Source organism: Pelodiscus sinensis, chromosome 4, assembly GCF_049634645.1.
Source record: "Pelodiscus sinensis isolate JC-2024 chromosome 4, ASM4963464v1, whole genome shotgun sequence".
NCBI classification, from domain to species: Eukaryota; Metazoa; Chordata; order Testudines; family Trionychidae; genus Pelodiscus; species Pelodiscus sinensis.
Window position 1 is genome coordinate 117,661,066 of NC_134714.1, and position 13,653 is coordinate 117,674,718.

Sequence of the window (13,653 nt, forward strand, 5' to 3'; positions counted from 1 at the left end):
GCTCCCAGCTGTGTGTCCTCACCACAGAACAATCATTTTCTGTTATATATCACTTATTCTTCACCCAGCAGAATACTGTCACATTTTTCTCAATAAAAGCAAGTAAGAGCTCCCTGAAGCCTTCTTGATGGCAGTCTCTCTCTATTTTGAGCAGCTGATTTAGAAAACAACATTACTCAGCTCAGATGAAACACCTTCCAAACATGAAGTATTTTTCCATCATTTTATTCAAAAAAATACTGAATGAAATTTCAGGGGATTATAAAAAAAAGTGAGCAACAGTTTTCTGGGGAAAAAAACCCACCATAGTTCTAAGCCATAAAAGAAACGTTCAAGAGGAAGATTGTCAGTACTGTAAGAATATTTCAAGTTCTCACATATCTTTGTTGGAGAAGACGGAATTCTACTCTTCAGAGGCAAATCTCAGAAAAAAGAAGTTGTGTTCATAAACAAAATCCAGGAGACTAAGTTCCAACCTGGACCAGATTCAGTGGACATAAAATTGTTACCCCCCTTTTTTTTTATTCAAGGCCATTTGCACCATTAAAGTAATTACGAATATATATTTATGTGTATACATACACACACACACACACAAAAACACACACACACAAAGAAAATCTGATAAATACATAGAAATGAGCAAATTATTTGAAACAAGCCCTCTCTGATGTATTGTCCCTTTCTTCATCTTTTCTCAAACAAACTGTCAAATTAGAGAATTTATTTCCTAAACAAAATGATACATGATTTTTTTTTTTAGCAATTACTTCTTGATGTGCAGTTTGGTAGAACTGTAGCTATTATAAGAAAATACATAATCTGTGCTAAAAACAACAACAAATGGTCTGGTAGCCCTTTATAGACTAACAAAACATCTGTGCTGTAACTTACATAACTTGCTTAACCAAGCAAACACCAGGAGAGCTGACAGCCTCCATGGGATCCTGGGCAAGCTGAGGCAGGGCAAGTGGCTTCATGCCCCTGGAAGTCATGGGGCCTTAGGCAGAAGGGGCAGGGCTGGGGCAGCCAGCCTTAAACACTGCCCAGAGCATGGCATGTCCCTCCCATCCCTCAGAGCCACTTGGAGAACACTGTGTAGGGCTCTGATGATGATTTAAAGGGATGCGGCTACCGCAGTGTCAGTGGCTGGGAGCCCCATGCCCCTTTGAATTGCCAGGCCCTGAGGCAATTGCCCTTTTTGCCCCGTCGGCAGGCCTGCCAAACACAAAGGAAGCAGTGTCACGTAGCACATAACTAATCAACACAACAAACTGTGCCTCTAAATTTGCTTTTGGAAAACATTCAAACTAACAGTGCACTTTTCATGAGAGTTAATGGCTAGCGAAGCTCAAACACCTGAAAGTCGCCAGAAAGCGCACACAAAAGCACCTGTCACACTACCAAACTGAAAGTTTGCTTGTTGGTTTGAGTCAATCTTTGCAGAAGAGTTTGTTTTCACTCTCTGCTCATCTTTAGCAAGAACCCTGAAATCTTGAAGGCTTTTACAGTATTGAAAAGAACTCAACAATTTAGATGCTTGATTCTCTTCCTATAACATTTCAAAGAAGTGATGTAGTGATGATAGATGGAACATTTCAATTTATAGATCATATTAATAGTTAAATAACTGGCACGCTACTAATTCTTTCTCTATTCCCTCTCCTACATGTTCTTTAATCTTCTAACTGTGAGGAGATAACATTTTCTTGTGGATTCCTACAGGCAATAAAATGTAACCCTACTTCTCTTTTGTAGTCATTCCTGTTTTCCTGCCTCCCAGAAAGACAGAACCACCTTCCCCTTTCACTCTTGCTACTCATATCTCAACGCAGGTAATCTTAGCTCTGGAGTCCAAAAGGAAATAACAGGCAAAACCAAATGATGAAGATATAAAACCAGAAATCAAGCCAAGAAAGCCTCATAGCTGTGTCCCAGTAGGAGTATAGCAAGCAGCTGTCATTTGGCAGGTGATAGTAACCATTCAAAGAAGATGAAAAGAGGTACAGATTGTCATTCGCTATTTGCTTTAATACTATTGATGACCATTTCCCTGCAAGCAAGTTACTGACTTAATTAGACTTCCACAATCATCTAAGAAAGGGGACAGCACCCCGTTTTCCTCCTCTGTATACTGTGCAGTAGAAGCACAAAGCACTTTCCATGAGCCTGACGAGGAAGGTGTTTTTCTTTGATAGGCTTACAACACAGCAAGAAGCCATCTGCAGCCTGTGAAGACACAGGGCAGAGCCTGATTAGTAATTCTGTGCAGGTTTCTTATCTTCCATCACCAGCCTCCCCTCCCCCTTATTCCCTAGGAAGATGAGCTCCATATTCAAAGCAGCCTGGGGTCTCCAGGCAGAGAAATGTGCATGATTTCGAAATGGCATTAAAGCTGGAATAGAACTCCCAAATTACAGCAGCTGCTTACGCCCCTTGAGATGGTCAGCACCACCAGGGATGCAGAGGGTCTCATAATTCATTTCACCAACTGCAGCAGAAGCAGGGGAGGTTAAATGTGTCACTCCATCACAGCAAGGCACTGGGATGGGAGAAGCCATCATTCATTCTGTCAGCTGCCCACCTCCCTTCACCTAGCATCAGCAGGAGAAAATGGGGAAGATTTCCTATAACCATATGAACAACACAGTGGGGTACTGGAGGAGCTTATGTGTTTCCCTTCTAATTCATGCATTAATTGTCTGCAACTGCCCTGCTTGGTTCCACCAGCTCTCTTCAGACTGCTTCAGCTTTCTCCAAATTCTACATGCCTGGTCCTGCAACTGTTACTAATATGTGTAATCTTGAGGGCCTCCGTGAGACTACCTGTGTAAAGGACTCTTTGCATGATTAAGGACTATAGAACAGGATCCTATCTGAATACAAGCAATTATAATTAATGTGGCATGTGGCATTTGTTCCAGCATTTTTAAACCCTTCTCTCTTGACTACCATGATGGACGAGGAAGGATTTTTACTGAATCTTTTTTTTTATTCAAATCAGTTTGGGTATGTCTACACAGCAGGGCTAAATCTAAAATAAGCTATGAAATTCAGTTATTTCAATTGCGTAGCTTTAGTTGAAATAGCTTAATTCAGCTTTTGGCGCTGTCTACACAGCAGGAAGTCTGAGGTAGAGAAAACTCTTCCTCTGACCTCCTTTACTCCTTGTAAAATGAGGGTTACAGGAATCAGAGTAAGAAGTCCTCCAGCTTGCCATTATTTCAACATTATGTTGAAATAACAGCTTGTAGTGTAGACACGGACCAAGTTATTTTGAAATAACAGTTACTCCGAAATAACACCACTGGGTAAGCGTACCCTCTGGGACTTACTCCCTTATTAAGAAGCCTTTTTAAATGGATTGCCTCCCGATCATGTCTCCACACATTTCTATGCCTACGCTATTGTCCTGTGCATTTCTTTATTTGCCTGAGTTCAACTGAGATTTTCAGAATAGGGAGCTTGTTCTTTTAAAAAATTGTAAAGGTTTAGGGACATGTATAGCGCTATATAATTTCATTTAGAAGGATTAGATTTTTATCAGTAAATATTGATAAATGTCAATTTCACCACACACACACACACACACACACACACACACACACACACACACACACGAGATATTCCATCAATAATAACTGACATTTGTGGTTAGGTCAAGTGAGAAAAATTAGGCTTGGGAACTTATTAGAGTTTGATTTAAGGATATTTACTTTGTATCTTTTGACATGTAATAGTCACAATTTGTGTTTTAATGGTTACAAAGGTTTAACTTATTGAATTTCAATACCTGCAGTCATAAAATAATTATTGTCTGCCCTCCCAGAATTTCTTCTGTGAACATTTAAATCCATACAAAATGATTAAAATAGATAATTTTGCACAACTGTGAAAATTTAAATTGATAAAAATGGAAAAATGCTTAAAAATAAACCTTGATATTATTCATCACAATTATATATAAAATAAAAATCAAATGATTCCAAGCCTAAGTATAATAAATAATAATAGCATGACAACAGCACAGACTTTGGAAATGCACTAGCCTAATCTCAGGATTTTCACCCAACATTCTGGTTTTGGAGGACTACTACCCATGGGTCACAAATGCAAAAAGACAATGAATAAAAAAGAAGGAAATTGGGAATTCTGAAAAGATTGCATGTCTTGAGCCCTACCGTGATCCAGATGCACTTGAAATAGGAATAAAATAAATCCCTTCTTTTATTAATAAATTGAATTTTGTTTTATTAGTTTTCCCCTAAATGTTAGAAATGATGGATTGTCAGATGAGATGAAAACTCAAGCATTTCAATTTACCAGTGCAAACAGATACACAAGGAAGCAGCCAATTTCTAGGAAACTTCAGAAGCTAAATAGGATATTTTCGTTTTGTTACATAATTGCAAAAATACACACAGAGAGAGCCACTAAAACACAGAGACAGCAAATGAAATCTTTCTCCAAACCATGCACATTTGCCTTTCTTTTTCCTCCTATCCCAAACATAGGCAACTCTATAAATAAATTGAAATATTAACCGATGCTGTAATGCAGGTTCTGTTCCTCTACTTTAACTCTTCACACATTCATCAAGAGCTAATTTTGCGATATTCCGGAGACAGGAATCTTAGGGTATGTCTCTGCTATTTCAGGATACCACAGGTACACAAGCTGCCCATTATTTCGAAATATTTTGCATGAGGGATATGCAATGGCTCGAAATAGCTCGTTACTTTGAAATTTGGCACTGTGTAGATGCACCAATTTTCGAAATAATCTATTTCAAAATAGTTTTGATATAAGATATGCAATTTATTTCGAGTTTAGGGTGCTGTGAAGATGCAACCTTAAGGAAAGAGTTAGTCCACTAACTTATTGAGAAAGCAGTCCTAACACAAAAGATTTTTTTCCTTGACAAAGATAACACTGAAATCTCATTTGTAACTAATTAATAACTATTTTTTTCAAAAATAAATGTTTCATGAGTTATGGCTAGATCAGATTTGCACTGTATTTTTTCCTAAGGCTTGACCACTGAATTCAGTAACCTTCGGCCTCTGATGATATGTGCCACGTACTCTTGCATAAAGTATGGGCAGACACTATGGACAATTTAAGGAAGGAAGAAGAGTTACATGAACAAATGCATCCCTATGTCTGCCAGTTAGCCACTAATCAGGTTCACACAATTGTACATTTTTTTTGACAGAGACAGATCCAGAATCCAAAGCATCTTTTCTTCCAGGTAGAATTTAACAATAGGGTTATAGCTAGAGATGTTAACAATTTTTTTTGTAAACCTGTAACCTCCAAAATTTTCAGGGGTTACATATTTACATGCGGGAGAAGGGGGCGGATCCATGGAAGTCAGTGCTCGCAGGAAGTAACTACTTGAGTTACTACTCAGCTATGCGATACGCATTTGCTTATCAGGTAGTCGACTAGTCGCTTACATCCCTACTCCCTGCATGTACCAGCTCCCACCTGCCACCCACCACGTTGTTGGGGGAGCAGGCAGCAGGTGCTCTTTGGGAGCCTGCTTAAAAGCCGCCAGCCTATGAGCACCAGCACCCACCTGCTTACCCTTCCCGCCCCCCACACTACTGCCTCTGATACAGAAGCAGCAGCTTGAGGGGGTATTGTGTGTAACCATGAAGGTTAACTGATGAGCCCAAGCTCATCAGTTAACTGCTTAAATGTGTATCCTAACACAATCCTATATACAGCACCAAATGCAATATGAACTGGTTTTCAACATGATAATCTAAATCAGAGACTCAGAGGTGGGCAGAGTAGGATGTGTGAGAAGAGAGTTTCCAGCCCCTTCTTCCTCCAGAATATTTGAACTTTTGTGAATGAGAGTGGATTAGTGACACAAATCAGAGTCTTTCCATTGGCTTCAGTTGGCTTTCATTTGGGCCCAGAGGGAGATGGCTTCAAATCTGTTTCATGACAAGTGTGAAATGAGTTTAGAGAGTAATAATAACGTGAAAAGGTGGGAATATTCAATAAATATTTCTGTTCTGTGTTTGGGGAAAATAGATGCTATAAACATATAGTATGATAAAGAACTCTTTCATTTCTGCTAGTATCTCAGGAGGATGTGAAACAGCAGCTACTAAAGTTAGACATTTATAAACTAAAGACAGACATTTTTAAAGTAACTCTTGCATCCAAGAGTTTTAATAGAGCTGACTGAGGATTCTGATGGACCATCAATGTCGACTTTCAATACATCTTGGAACACCAGGAGTATTCCAGAAGACTGGAAAAAAGCTAAATGAATATTTGAGACAGGCAGCTATGCCATCATTGCAAGGGAAGTTGATGCCCAGTGAGATGACATCATTCCTACACATATTTACAAGAAAATGGTAATGGTATTCACCCTGAACTCATTGCCAAACTCATCCATTTCATCCACACCCATAACAATTTTACATTTAACAATAAACACTTTATCCAAATATAGGCACATCCAGGGGATCGCCAGTATGCCAACAGACAACTTAAACTCCCTCTTTGATTTCCACAACCTCAGCCACCACCTTCAGGCCATTATATTCTCTCTGGAACATGCCTACACACAGCATCAACTTCCCAGATACCACAATGAGCTTCCACAACGATACCTTACAGTTAGCTATACAAGAAATCCACAAGTTACTACACCTATCTTCAAAAATGAAGTAACCACCCCCAAAACACCACGATAACTGTTATGTACAGCCAGGTACTCAGATACCACAGAATATGCTCCAGTATATACACCCTTGCTCACTGAAAACTACCTTCACCAATCAAAGACACTTCTCCAGAGAAGTACATCACATCATAGAATAGGATAGTCAGAACCCCCAAGAGAATCTGCTTCAATACAGAAATAAAATCCTTCTGACTTCGTATCCTCAAGTCTCACTTACAACCCCTTATTGAACCCTACAGAGGTATCACCAAAATATACAACTCATACTTGAGGGATCCCATCTCGGGATGTAACAGTGTAGTCAACTAACCAATATGCAAAAGCTTATAGGTTAATGTGATAGACTACATGTATTCCCCCCACCCCTGCCAGTAAATTTTTTATCAGGCTGGCTCAGTCCTTGCTTATGCTGGATCCAGGACTTAGCCCCGCTGCGGCTCTGCATTTAAAGTGTATTAGAAGCCAGACAGGCAGAAAACCTGGCTCAGTTCCAGCTTGCTCCAGAACTGTATCAGAGACAGCAGCGCAGGGTGACAGGCAGCCAATCCGTGAGGGGAGCTGTTTTTTCAACTGGCTCCCCTCACGGACCAACTCCCACCTGGTACCCCATATTGCTGCCTCTGATACAGAGGCAGCAGTATAGAGTGTCAGGAGGCGCCTTGAAAGTACGGCTGGAGTGCACTGGCTGCCACCCCCACTCCCAGGGACTACAGAATAGTCAAGTAACTGATAAGAACTCATGAGGTTACTTGACTATTCAATTAACTGATATTTAACATCCCAAATCACATCCAGGAAAAAAAAAATCTTTTCCTGAAACCCCCTCTTCTGTCCTTCAATCACTGTGCTCTCAGATGGACTCACACAGGAAAATGATAAAAGACAAAAATGCCACATCGCCTGTGGGTGAACCCTGCTCACAAAGCAATCACTCCATATCTGACATCTCAGTCTGCGTCCTCAAAGGAAACCTGCACAGCCCTTTCAACAGATGAGCCTGGGAGCCTAAATTCATAACTTTGCTAGACACTAAAAATCATGGACTGAATAGAGACAGTGGGTTGCCTCTTATTACAACAATCTGTAATCCACTTTCAGCTACCCTGGCCAGCTGCTCCCCCTCTTCTCCCACCTTCTTTTACTTCCTTGTACTAGAGAGGTGCTAACAGGCCTCTTTGTCTTGAATTGTCTCTTGAAATACCTGTTAACTGCTCAGGCTAAACAATCTGTTCCACCTTGTGTTTGGCAATGACACTAGGAGTTAGGCTTCCTCAACACTCCACAGTTGTGTGGCTAAAAGTCAAGCAGTGTCAGGGGAGCCAAAAGCCTGCAAGATCCCCTGGGCAAGGTGGAGGGAGAGCTGGCTCTGCAGTCCCAGAAGAGGCGGGGCCACAGGCCAAAGGGACAAGGCCAGGGAAAGCCACTCCTCCATGCCACCCAAACTGTGGCTCCCCCGGCTCCACAGTGTGTACAGTGTGGTGTTCTGGCAGTGATTTAAAGGGTCTGGGGCTCTGGCCACTGCCACAGTAGTGGCAGCAGCAGCTGGGCACCCTGGACCCCTTTGAATCACCGGTCCCCAGGACAAATGCCCCCTTTGCATCCTCCACCCCCCCCCCCCCCCCCACTGGCAGTCAGGGTAGTGTAGCCTCTGTTTGTCAGTTCCTTTGCTGACAAAATACTTCCATCCCCAATGAGCAGTGTTCATGTTGTCAACATAAGAGCAGTCCTGCCAACAGTGTGCTATTCACACTGGCACTTCGGGAGGAAAAACTTTTGTCTTTTGAGAGGGGGATTTACTACCTCTGAAGAACAAAAATTTTGCCAGTGTAGACATAGCCTCAGTATTCTAGACCTGAAGAAAAGCACCATGTCAGCTTCAAAGCTCACCTCTCTCATCAACAGAAGTTGATCCAATAAAAGATATTACCTCATCCATCTTGTCTCTGATATCCTGGGACCAACATGGCTACAAAAATGCACAGACTTCTGTAAGGCATTTGATTTGGTAGTGCAGGATATTGTGATTTAAAAGCTAGACCCAGTTACATGATTAACTGGCCTGACTCAAAATGTAACTGTAATGAGAGAATCATCATCAAATGAGTGTTTCTCTAGTGGAGTACCACAGGAATCAATTCTTGGCCCTATGTGAGTTAACACAGTTTGTTAACAACTCATCACTGTTTGTGGATGAGACAAAAATTGGGTGAGTGGTCAATAATGAAGAGGACAGGTCTTTGATACAAAGCAATCTGGACTGCTTGGTAAGCTGGACACATGCAAATGATATGTATTTTAATATCAGAAAATATAAATGTATACATGTAGGAACAAAAAATGTAGGCCATATTTACCGGAAAAAGGACTCTATCCTTGGAAGCAGTGACTCTCTAAAAAAGATTTGGAGGTCATGGTGAACAGTCAGTTTAACATGAGCTCCTAGTGTAACATGGTAGCCAAAAGGGCTAGTGCAATCCTTGGATGTTAAACACAGAGCAATCTTGAGTAGGAGTAGAGAGATTATTTTACATCAGTATTTGGGACTGGGGCCACTGCTTTCAGTTCTGGTGCCCACAACTCAAGAAGGATGTTGATAAACTGTAAAGGGTTCAGAAAAGAGCCATGATAATAATTAAAGGATCAGAAAACCTGCCTTTTCTAGATAGACTCAAGGGACTCAGTCTATTTAGCTTTAAAAAAGAGGTTTATGGGCTGATTTGAATACAGTTTACAAGTATCTGTATGAGGAACAAATATTTAATAATGGACTTTTCCATCTAGCAGAGACAGATAACCGATCCAATGGTTAGAAGCTGAAGCTAGATAAATTCAGACTGGACATTTTTAGTAGAGATAATAATTAACCTTTGGAATAGCTTACCAAAGACTGAGTGGAGGTGGATTCTTCATCACTGACAATTTTTAAATAAAAGTTTTTCTAAAAGATACTTTCAGAATTAATGTAGGAAAGTTCTATGACTTCTGTTATACTTATAGCCAGTGGATCATTTTGCATCCATTTATCACTGTGTTGAGTTTTATGGTCAATTCACATGGTATTTCGTATGTAATAAATGTTTGAGAAATAGATTTAAGTTGTAGGATTATAGAAGTATGAGAGAGAAAGGTATTCAAGAGTGATGAGTGTATATTAGCTATTTAAGTAAAGCATGGCTGTAATTCAAGGCCTACAGGCTTTTAGCTTAGCCATACTAGGCCACACAGTTTAGAACAGTGTTTCTCAACCTTCTTTTATAAAGTACCCCTTTTTTTAAAAAAAATTATAAGTACCCCCAGTACCTACAGTTTTCAGACACACAAAATTTTTGTCTACCGTTGCTATACATTGTTTAAACAACTTAATCGTAGCCGGGCGGGCGATGAAATTTTTGGATGTAGAAAAAAAAAAAAAACCAATAAAACGCTGTAAAACTTAAAACAAAAATTCAGTTTTCTCCAAATTTCAGTTGTGTTGACGTACCCTCCCAGACTTCTCTCGAGTACCCCTAAGGCTAAGTCTACACTGCAGGCTTCTTGTGCAAAAGTTCTTGCGCAAGAGCGCATCCACACTGCCATGTGCGTTTGCGCAAGAGCGTCCATGGCAGGGTGGACACTCTCTTGCACAAGAAAGCTCTGATGGCCATTTTAGCCATAGGGATTTCTTGCGCAAGAAACCCCTGTTGCCCATCCACACTGCCTTCTTGTGCAAGAGCTCTTGCACAAGAGGGCTTATTCCTCATGGGGAGAGGAATAACTCTTTCGCAAGAAGCCCTCTCTTCTGATGCTTTACTGTAAATTTACTTGCGCAAGAACACGTGTGCAGTGTAGACTCTCCGTAAGTTTTTGCGCAAGAAGCCTTCAGTGTAGATGTAGCCCATGGGTTCTCATACCACTGGTTGAGAAACACTAGTTGAGAACACTTGACATGAGAAGGTGACCTAGGAATACCCTTCTGCCAGTAAGGATATATGATTATTGGAAAGAATGAATGAATGGGTAAAGTTCCAGTCTATGTCTAGATTACAGAGTTTTTTTCTGAAAAAGTCCATTTTTCTGAAAAAAACTTTTCTTAAATACACGCTGCAATCGCGTTCTTTTGAAAAAAAATCAAAAGAAAAGGAGTTTTTTCTGACATTGGTAAACCTCTTTCTACGAGGAAGAAGCCTTTTTCCAAAAGCGCTCTTTTGGAAAAAGGTGTGTGTGGATGGGGAAGAGGGACTTCTTTTGCAAGAAGAGGAAAGAGGAAAAAGCACAGGTGTCCTCGTGGCCACTCCATCCATATTAATCATAGCTTATATGCAAGATAGCATCCATTCAGTGTGGACGCTGTCAAAAAAGCAGATGGCTGTTTTGATGCACTTTGGCAGTGTTGACACTCTCTTTTGGAAGAAGTTTTTTTGGAAGATCTCTTCCGGAAAAGCTTCTTCCAAAAAAAGGCTGCAGTCTAGACATAGCTGCAGAAAAATATATTGCAATATTCTGTCCAAGAGCACATGACACCTGATTGTAACATCATAGTATGTCCTACTTTGACTGCAGGATACCATAGACACAGCAAATATAATGAAAATAAGTGGAACTAAAAAACTGCAATGAAAAATGGGGCATCCCAATATTAATGTGCAATGGAAGTACAGATATGGAAAAGTGCTGAAACCCTCATCCATACATGTAAGACATTAGGTATAGTCAGAACAACAATACAAAAGAGGTTCCCTGGCTGGGTAAAAGTGGGACAGAAGATCCCAGCATGAACCATCCCTCTATCAATGATCATTGCTGGACAGATCCATCAGACGCTAGAAATCTTTGGGGCTGTGAGTATGGCGACAGTATTAGCCACTGAATAGGTTTTTGAAGAATTTATACATGCAAGGGTAATAATTGTAACTTTATTTGCTGCTTTAATAAAAGCTGTAGATCAGATAAAACTTTGTACTGCTGATTGTATCTATGGTCATTATCAGGGCTCGACAAATAATACAATCTACTCGCCCATGGCAAGTAGATTGCAACCTGGAAGAGCCGGGTTCGGGCGATCTGCACATGCCCTGGTCATTATCCTCGGTCTTCATACATTCCTGGAGTCTCCAAATTTGAGAAAAGCACCAGAGACGATTTTCACTCTGGTGAGCTTGAAACTGTCACAACAGGAGCGGAACCCACTGTGAATTAATACAGACTCATTCGATTCAATTCAAATAAAGAAAAGGCTACATATGGACTGTCAGACTATATGATTATCAGCCTTTCTGCCCTTGGAATCTGCAGAAGTAGCATTGCATGAGTGTCAGTCCACTTCACAGAACTGCTGAATAATTTGGGACAATTACAAGCCTCTGATCAGGGCAAGGATTGAACTATAGTAGTGTGTGGCACCCCAGGACTTGACTACATTATCAGGACTATATAGAGACCCACTGTATCAGATAACAGCATATACTGCAGGTCAGCAATGAGATGCACTAGGACAGTACATGGTGGCACTTTCAGGTCCTCACTTTCTGAGCACTGACATATACACCACTTAAAAAAACTCAAGACTGTAACTCCTGAAACTTGAATAAAAAGAAGGCAGGCTGTATCCAACCAGAAGAGTCCATGTCTGCCAGAGAATCAAGCCTTCCCTGCCACCATATGGCAGGAGTGTTGAACCACGGCATGGCCTGGAGCACTCCATGTATTAGCAGTGTTGTCCCTACTGGCTCAGGTTGCCTGAAAGGACTGACATTATTTCTCGTGCACTGAAGCTGTAAGAGCTATCTCTCATTTGGTCCTCCACCAGAGACCCTCCTGCCTCTGTTTTCATTACTGTTACAAGAACCACGCTGACATAGTTTGAAAGGAAAAATACCATAGACACACTGCATTAAATATGATGACCAAGACTGGGATTATAAAAGGGTTTAAAAGAGGTCTTCTAAGGCACCTTTGAAAATCTCATCCTAAAATTGTTGTTAGTGGGAAGGTTCCAGTCAGGACTGAGGCCTCGCTCTGGGATACAAACACTTAGGTAGGTAGGACCACTGCTCTGAAGAGCTTAGAACCTATTTTGAAACAAAGTGCAACAAATGAGGGGAAAAGACAGTAGGATGAAAGCTGGGAGAGAAGATCATACAGTTATATAGATGGGATTTCCAGCATCATTGGAATATTTAATCTTACCCAAAATACATGAATAAATAAATGCCATCAACTACCCTGCCTGCCACTCCCCTCAGCCATCCTTAGCTGGCAGAAAGCTGGTCGGTGCCAAGTAGAAATGGCTGCTGAGGAGAGTTTTGAAGAAGGAAGCAGCCTTATGAATCAATTCGAGGAAAAGTGGTAGAGATGTAGCCGTGTTAGTCTGGGGTAGCTGAAGCAAAGTGGGTCTGGCCCACGAAAGCTCATCATCTAATAAACCATCTTGTTAGTCTTTAAAGTGCTACATTGTCCTGCATTTTAATTCGAGGAAAGTGATCCAAGCATAAAGGGTATGGTAGCAGGGAAGCTGACAAACAAGCACAGCAGGGATGCAACAAAGAAGGCAGTGTGTGATGCAGCGAGAGGAAGAAGTGGTGATGGCTTTGAAGGTGAGGAATGGGTTAGTTATTACATAATCCTATGTAGGATTGGGCTAGATGTCCAGGGGTGCACTGGATCCCTTCCAGCCTCACGCTTCTCTGATTTGGTAAGAAGCTTGAATCTGATATGTTGGAAAGTGGGGAAAATGGAAGGATTGAAAGAGGTGATGGTGTCAGAGGAGCAGACGCTGCTTAGGCTGGAATGGGGTGATTCAAGTCTCTGGGAGGTCAGATAGGGGAGGACATTGCAGTAATCAGTTTGAAAAATGAAGGAGGATATAACAAGGAAGTCTATAGTATGTTTAAAACATTTAGGCAGTGGAAGGACCAGTTAAGTTTTTAGGCAAGGAGATTGAATGAAGCCAAGCAGACCAACAA

The 13,653-nt window shown here is 41.0% G+C and overlaps 1 protein-coding gene across 2 annotated transcripts in view; it reads right to left on the reverse strand.

Annotated features, from left to right (window-relative positions):
• Positions 1-13,653, reverse strand: part of BRSK2 (BR serine/threonine kinase 2) — a 502,819-nt gene that overhangs the window by 328,482 nt on the left and 160,684 nt on the right. The gene's annotated exons all lie outside the window — the stretch shown is intronic.